Genomic DNA, 7,845 nt, shown 5'->3' with positions numbered 1-7,845 from the left:
CCTTGAAAATGAGATGAGATGAGTCCCACAAATTACTGGATTAAAGTATGGTGCGACAAGCGAACGCCATATCAAATTTTCTGAATTCGTCAAACTCAATTTGGATCTTTTTATCTACACCTTTTGTTTTTTATAATTTCGATAATTTGGTTTTTCCAAAAAAGAAACTTAAACTTCAATTTATATAAACGCTAGTATATTTTGCCACATGGAAGTCTGTATAAGTACATCATCCTGGATGACAGACAGGTAAACATATATCTATCATGTAGCAGATACAAAAGAGTTACTTATTGAACTCCTCCATCTCTTCTGTTGCAAATAGATGCAATATACATAAATATATGTATAGATGAAATAATCTAACTTTATTTATAAAAAATATACACAAAATAGATGTTTGTCTGTTTGCGTACTTTTATTTTATTAAAACTTCATTAAATCAATAAAAGAATAGAGTACGCCATACGACATACGATATTGCAAATAATTTTGTCATAACTAAAAGTACTTGGCGAGTATGCTTTATTGAAATCAATGTTAGAAGTAATTTATGACACTGAAATAAAGAATTTATTTAAAATTCGCAAATAATACACATAAATAAATATATTTAAAAAGTTTACCTCCTAAAAACCATGCAGATACTCGTCCTCATTATCTAGTTTTTGTTGAATTTTTAAATTAAATTGAATTTCCTGACCAGCAACGCAGCTAAATAAATAAAAAAAATTAATTAAAAAATTATTTTATTGCTCAAATGATAGTTAAGAATGATAATTCATTTGTGATACGCACTGATACGTATCGCTGCATTCATAAGGACAAATATTGCTACATTTTTTTGAACGTTTTTGCGAGCTTCGCTTAAAATATCCTTGTAGCGGTCATCAGAGTCACGGATTCTAGCAGGATTAGATTGCATGATTCCAGGCAAGTATAAATTATGTTAATTTTGTGGAGATGTGAAACGTTATGTGAGATGTTCAACTTTTTATATATCTATCTGTAATGTCAATTCGACAAACATTGCCATATAATTCTTTTCCTGTACAAATATACATGCATCACCAATAATAGTGAAAATATCATTTACATGGTGCATTTGGAGACATATATTGTTGTGACAATATACAATGTGTATATTATATAATAGTGATACAATATTGTTACAGCTATTGTAGTTGACGTTTGTCAATCGTATGTCAAACATTAAAAGAAAAAAAAATCAGAATGCAAACGGAAGTGCTCTGTTTTAAAGTTGCCTAAATATGTACAAACTATTGGATGATAAGCAAACCTATATGCTGGTAATGAACAAGTTAAGTTCACAAATTAAGTTCTCTTTTTTTTCGCACTATATGGATCAACAGTTGTACTAATCACAGAAATCATCAGCCAGTCTTACTCATGCGTTATTAAATGAACATTGACGTTATTGAATTAAATATTTCTTCTACGTCCTCATAAATCATGTTTCAATAATGATAACGGAGGTAACTTATAGCATGTTCTCATAATGCCTTCATTATAGTAACTTATTTAATTTAGATCGCTAATGAAGCTAATTTAGGAACTTGCTCATTTATATTAATAAATGAACTTTTACATTATAATGAACTCATTTATGCTGCTGATGGAACTTTCATAAACTTCACTTAATAATATATCACACAAAGAAATTAAATATATAAATAATGCACTAAATCATTTATATTCATTTCAAATATCAATTTTACATTCAATTTATAAAAACAAAGACTTATGTTTATTTTTGTTTTAATTTTTGAGTCGTTACTTATGGTAATCAAATACCCACTTCCACAGTGCCTTAGTTTACAGCTCAGCTGTTGTTTGTTTATATTTTACATATAATACATATGACACATATTTCAAGTTTTGGTAATATTCCTTGTGGGAAATTTATTTTTAAGGGTTGCATTCGACATTTTTCGCCCTAAATGAGCTGATTTATTGCTAATGAGTTCATTTATATGCAAGCTATTTGTATGGTAAATCATTCTCATGAGCGGAGTTAAATTCGACCTAAATGAGACAGTGTGAATGCGCTGTATGAAAAATTATACCAAAAATTTTTACAACTCTTAAAAATAAATTTCTCACAAGGGAAATCACCGAAATTTTAAATAGTTATGATATATTTTACGTAATGAGAAAGTGAGTATTTAATAAAATCTTTGTTTTTTTTTAATTGAATACGACGTAACAGATATAGGTATAAAATATATATATACATTAATAGTTTTCTTTATAATATATTATTAAGTAAATTTTATTTCAGATGGATAACAATGGTGGATAAGTGCATTACATGGTACTCATGGTACTCAAATATTACTTTGTATATAATATTTTCAAATTTAAAAGAATTATTTCACACAATACCGAAATTTTTTTCTTACAACTAATATGCAACCAACGGAAGTTTTTTAATAGCATTTTTTATAAATAAAATCTCTACCAGCTGCATAATTAAATCATTTAATGTGAACGTTCAACTATTAAACTCACTAATATAAGTGAGCGAGTGCCTAGTACTGGATTCGCATGAGAGTTTTGTTTGTAATTTTAACTTTCACAAACTTTAAATTAACATCTGAAATTAAAACCAAAAATATCGATACACACAACATATCATTTTAATTTGATTATCACATTTATCATATGTCCACTTTTTTTAAATACTTTCACAAAATATTTACTTGGCACATACAATATATTATAAACCAAAGAATAACTTACAAGAATGACAAGTCCATTGTGAACTAAAATTGGTTTTTTCGAACAACACCAATTTGCTGAGAAACTCTTGAAGATGTTAGCAAAAAGTCCACTAACATCAGCTGAATCACTAAAACTTTTTGCCTCTTTCCGATACTTCACCTTCAGATACTTTTGAGAACGATGAGCGTATGAAAGAGTGTGGTTTTGTTTTTTTTTTAATTACTTATACTTATACATTTTTGTATCTTCTCTGACAATGAGACTAACAATAACTTTTAAAATCAATTTTTATATTAACTATACATTGTATAATATAAAATATAAAATAAGTAAACCTTATATCACAAACCTCACTTAGAACAATGGATTAAATTTCATTGGAGTGAATGTTAGGTGGTTTATTAAGAAAGCAGTTCCACTTTTCAATCTATTGAATATTAATTAATGGCTGGACGGGCAGGTCTTTTTAGGCGGGAAGTAATGGATAGAAGTGCGAGATTCCTTGCTAAGAGGTTAACATGTTCTGTCATCCTTTCATCGTATTATTTTCTTGTATTATCAGTTTCAGCTTTAAGTAAGGGGATGTGTAGATCTCGGTGAATGCTTTCATTCTTGATATACCATGAGGCACCAATATTTTTGACTGAGCTCTTTGTATAATTTCAATATTTGAAGCACTAGCATTACCACATAACTGTTATATAAGAGTACTTTATACTTTAGGCACAGGGAAGATCTGCTATTAATGAGCCAATGCAACTTAGAGGCTTGGAGCTTCATCTGAATTTTTTTAGCTTCAATATGTTTACGCCAAGTTAGTCGTCTGTCTAGATGAATACCTCAGCAAATCTATATTATCTGCTTGTGGTATGGGAATGCTATTTAGTGAAATTGTTGGTGACAACAATTTTTAGTTCCGTTTGTGGTGACAACTAAACTATTTACTGCGATGTCAGATGTATAAAGCACATTGAAGATAAAGCCAAGAACACGCTTCTATTAAACTAATAGGAAATTAATAGAAATAAATAATTTACATTTGATTTTTAAACTTCTGTTCTGTAGATACGATTATAAAACTGAGGGGACGTTTGTAGGTAACAGCGATTTGTTCGTTATGCGATTCACTTGCTCAATAGTTTCATGTTTTTCCCTAAAACCAAACTGGTGGAAGGGTATTATGTTTTGACCGTCAAGGAATAGTTTCAGCTTTAAAAGCAGTGCTCTTTCAAAGAGTTTAGAAAGGCTTGACGGCTTGGCAGTAAACTTATTGATCTGTATGAAGAGGCGAGCGTGGGATATTTTTCAAATTTATGAATCATAATAATCATGGGTGTTTTTCTCTCTATTGGGTAAAAGCCAAATTTAATAATGGCATTAAAAAGTCTTGTGATAAAATTTAGAGCCAAAAAGGGTAAGTTTTTTATTATGATGGGTAAGATATTATCATATCCCGGTGCCTTTTTGCAATCTAACTTCTTTGTGAATATTGTCAATAGATGGTGCATATCTACATGCTGAGTGGGAAAGTCATAATGACCTGTTGCAGAATTTGGATAATCAGCAAATCTTTTAGATAAATTTGCCTCGTTCTCGTTCTGGAAACGACTCTATATTCATGAAACGCATCATAACAGGTGATGAGACATGCGTTTATGAGTATGACGTCGAAACCAGTCAACAATTGAGCGAATGGTGCTTCGAAAACGAGCCAAAACCCAATAAAAGGCGCCAAAGTCGCTCGGAAATTAAAGTTATGCTCACTGTTTTTTTCGACTACCGCGGTGTTATTCATTACGAATTTTTGCCAAAAGGTTATACAATCAACAAAGAATATTACCTCGACGTTATGTGGCATTTGCGTGAGTCCATCCGTAAGAAAATACCAGATTTGTGGAAAGCTAACAATTAGATTCTTTACCACGACAATGTTCCATCGCACACAGCTCTTGTTGTACAGTGTTGTTGTCAACACCACTGTCATCGGTCAGGCACAATATTCGCCTGTTCCCGAAACTCAAATTGCCTCAAATTGAATTCGCCGAAGGAACTAAAAGCCATACTTTCACGGGCCTACGAAAAGTGTATGGAAGATTGGATTAAGCGTTGACATATGTGTATCGCTTCAGAAGGAGCATATTTTGAAAGAGATAAAATAAATTTGGAATAAAATTTAAATTTGTGTGTTTTATTTACAAAATCCAGGTTCTTTTTGAGCAGAAGGCACATCTAGAACGAATCCGTACATATTTTCATATATCAACAGAGTTTTCAGTACTAAATTTAAAAAGGAGAGAAGAATTTTACATCATAACGGTATTTGGTGATATTATTTCAAAATTAAATCAAATATAGTGTTAAATATTTTTAAAATATTTTTAAAAAAATATAACTTATTAACCCATTACCAGACGGTACTAGAAGGAGGAGGAATTTTTTTAAGCCGTTTTACTTGTACACTTATATACTCATAATTAAGAAAAAAATAATTTTTTTTTTTTGCTAACCCACCCATTATAGGCCACACCCACTTGTTTTGGTTTTTTTAAAAATAGTTAAAATTGGTTTCTCAATCTCAAGTGTATTTTATTTACGATTACTTTAGTAAACTTAGGGATAAGCCCTATATATGTATATAATACATAAAATTATTGAAGAACGTAGAAATTTTGTAGAAGCGGCAAGAAAGAGTATAGCGAGAGATGCATACAGTAAGCTGAAATATAATCTAGGTGTCAGTAATTATTTTCACGAGCAATACGACTTAAAAACAATAAGGACAATCTTCAAAACCCGAGGCGAGCTCCTACGATTGTGCTACGTACCGTACGAAAGTTAAGACATGCTATGTACGATATGCAACCTTAAATTGAAAGGCGATGTGGTACACTTAGTAGGCGAATGCCCAATTTTTAAAGAATACAGAATGCTGTACTTCGGTAAACCTGTGCTGGATGAAACCATAAGAAACCATACTGATACTGAATGGCCCCAACTGGAGATTGTTAGCGGCTTTTATTAAAAATGCATCAAAATATAGGCAAAATATTATTAACGAAGATTTTTAAATTCATTTACTTGAAATCTATTATTTTTGATATAGTAATTTAATTTAATATTTATATTGTATTGAGTTTATAAGTAATAATATCAATTTAATATTTAAAAAAACTAGTTATTAGATTAATCTAAACTTCCGGCATGTGGCTAAAATGCCATAGCTGTAAGCTTTATATATATAATATAAGTTTTATTAACTTTTATGTAATACAATAAATTTAAAATGAATTAAAAATAAAGCTAAAACAACAAATAAATAACAATAATACATATAATAATGCAGATATTCATTATAGTGCTCTTTTATATTGTCAGTATGAAATTTCATAAAAAATAAAATAAAATTATACTCGTATATATATATAAATGTCTATATATTATTTAAAAATGTTTAATACAATTTCAGGGCATTTAATGTTTTTACAAATTTTTAAATATGTTTTTAAGGAAATTTCAACTATTTTTGTAAAAAAAATGCTTTCAGCTTAGTAATATTTACTCAGCATAACTGAATGTTAATGGAAGCTTTTAATTGGCTTAAATTCATTTTTATTTTATCCTTAAATTTTCCTTTTTTCCATGCCAAATATTTTTATCTCATCAGATAATTTGCATGTCCATTAAAACATTTTAATGATTTGTTTTATTTGCTTAGGCGTCAAATTAACATTTTTCGTGACATTTTTTAACAAAACTGGATAAAAAAAGAAATAAGTTTGAAAAAAATATATTTTAAAAAATTTTAGACGTTATGAATATATTATTTTTTATGTACGCCATGCAAAGTTCAAATGAATAAATGCTTCCGCGAAGATTTGTGTGTGAAATTTTAGAAAAACCTCCAAACAAGGAAAATTCCTTGAAATTGCATAGATCCTTGCAGAACGTACACAAAGAGATGGCCTAAATGCAGTGCTAGTTAATATGAGTCAACAAAAGGAAGCAGCTCAGTGCATAAATGAAGCAAAGAGCAATGTAAGTTTTTGCTTTTTAGACGACGAAGCCAAAGAAATTATGGATATATACGACAAGGTCTGAAAACGACAAGGTACAAAAGTAAAAGATGATTAAATAAATTTCTAAGAACTGTTCAGCATAATTTATATATTATTATGTATAAATTTACAAAGGCAATTTAGTCAGCGATTAACAATTACAAATACGATTGTGTAAAGGTAGATGCAGACCTTCAACAGCATCTTTCCTAATGGCTTTTGTTTGAAACAATGAAAAATTTCACACATAAAATGCTTTCGAGTTTGTTCTCGTCATGTAGATTTCAAAGGAACTAACAGAAGTTGACTTCATTGGCAACGCTGAACAAGTTTTTAATAAATAAAAAATGCCTGTTAATTTGGCATAGTATTAAGATATTTCATTTAAAGTCTCACGTCAAGCAATCAAAATGGTAGCAAAAAAATACGAACTTAAGGACAAAGAGTCGATGCACATCTACCGACGTCACAGCAAGAGATGAAATTTATCTTTATTTACGGACGAGAAGCCTTAAGAAATATTTAATATAAGTGTGAAATAGCATATAATAGAGAGAATGCACCAAGGTCTGTGACTATCTCGAGGTACTTTTGAAAATTCCATAGCGGCTATTTTGGTATGGAGAACAATTTTCGCGAATGTCTACTGAAATATTCGACCGATAAATAGTGCAAATGAAGTCCAATATTGATGAAGACCACAGATTGATATAGGAAGTGATTGCTGATAAACTAGAATAATGGGATTAAGTGCCAACATGTATTCGCATTTATTAAGAATTCTTCTTGGATACACGACGAAATGAGTACAATAGTTTCCTTGAACTTCAGTTGAAGCTCAAAAATATACATATACGAATTAAAAAAAAATAGGCGCAGTATCTTCAATAAAGTATGACCCCAAAGTATGAACCGAAAACAGCAGTCAATGACATGGAATCTAGAAGATGCTAATTCACCTATTAAAGTCGGGAAACAAAAATCACCAACACATGTAATGATGTTTATTTACTTCACCATAGGGAAACTTGTAGTTATTAGTCAT

The 7,845-nt window shown here is 29.9% G+C and overlaps 1 long non-coding RNA gene across 1 annotated transcript; it reads right to left on the bottom strand.

The window, feature by feature from the left end:
- Positions 1–399: 399 nt before the first annotated feature.
- LOC119687260 lies at positions 400–991 on the bottom strand. The gene is made up of 3 exons (XR_005253126.1): positions 799–991; positions 627–714; positions 400–559 (listed from the first exon to the last, which is right to left on the bottom strand). It is a non-coding gene; the product is annotated as an uncharacterized LOC119687260 (long non-coding RNA).
- Positions 992–7,845: the final 6,854 nt, after the last annotated feature.

Source organism: Teleopsis dalmanni, chromosome X, assembly GCF_002237135.1.
Source record: "Teleopsis dalmanni isolate 2A chromosome X, ASM223713v2, whole genome shotgun sequence".
NCBI classification, from domain to species: Eukaryota; Metazoa; Arthropoda; class Insecta; order Diptera; family Diopsidae; genus Teleopsis; species Teleopsis dalmanni.
The sequence above is the reverse complement of the archived record's forward strand: the minus strand, read 5'-3'. Positions and strand labels throughout refer to the sequence as shown.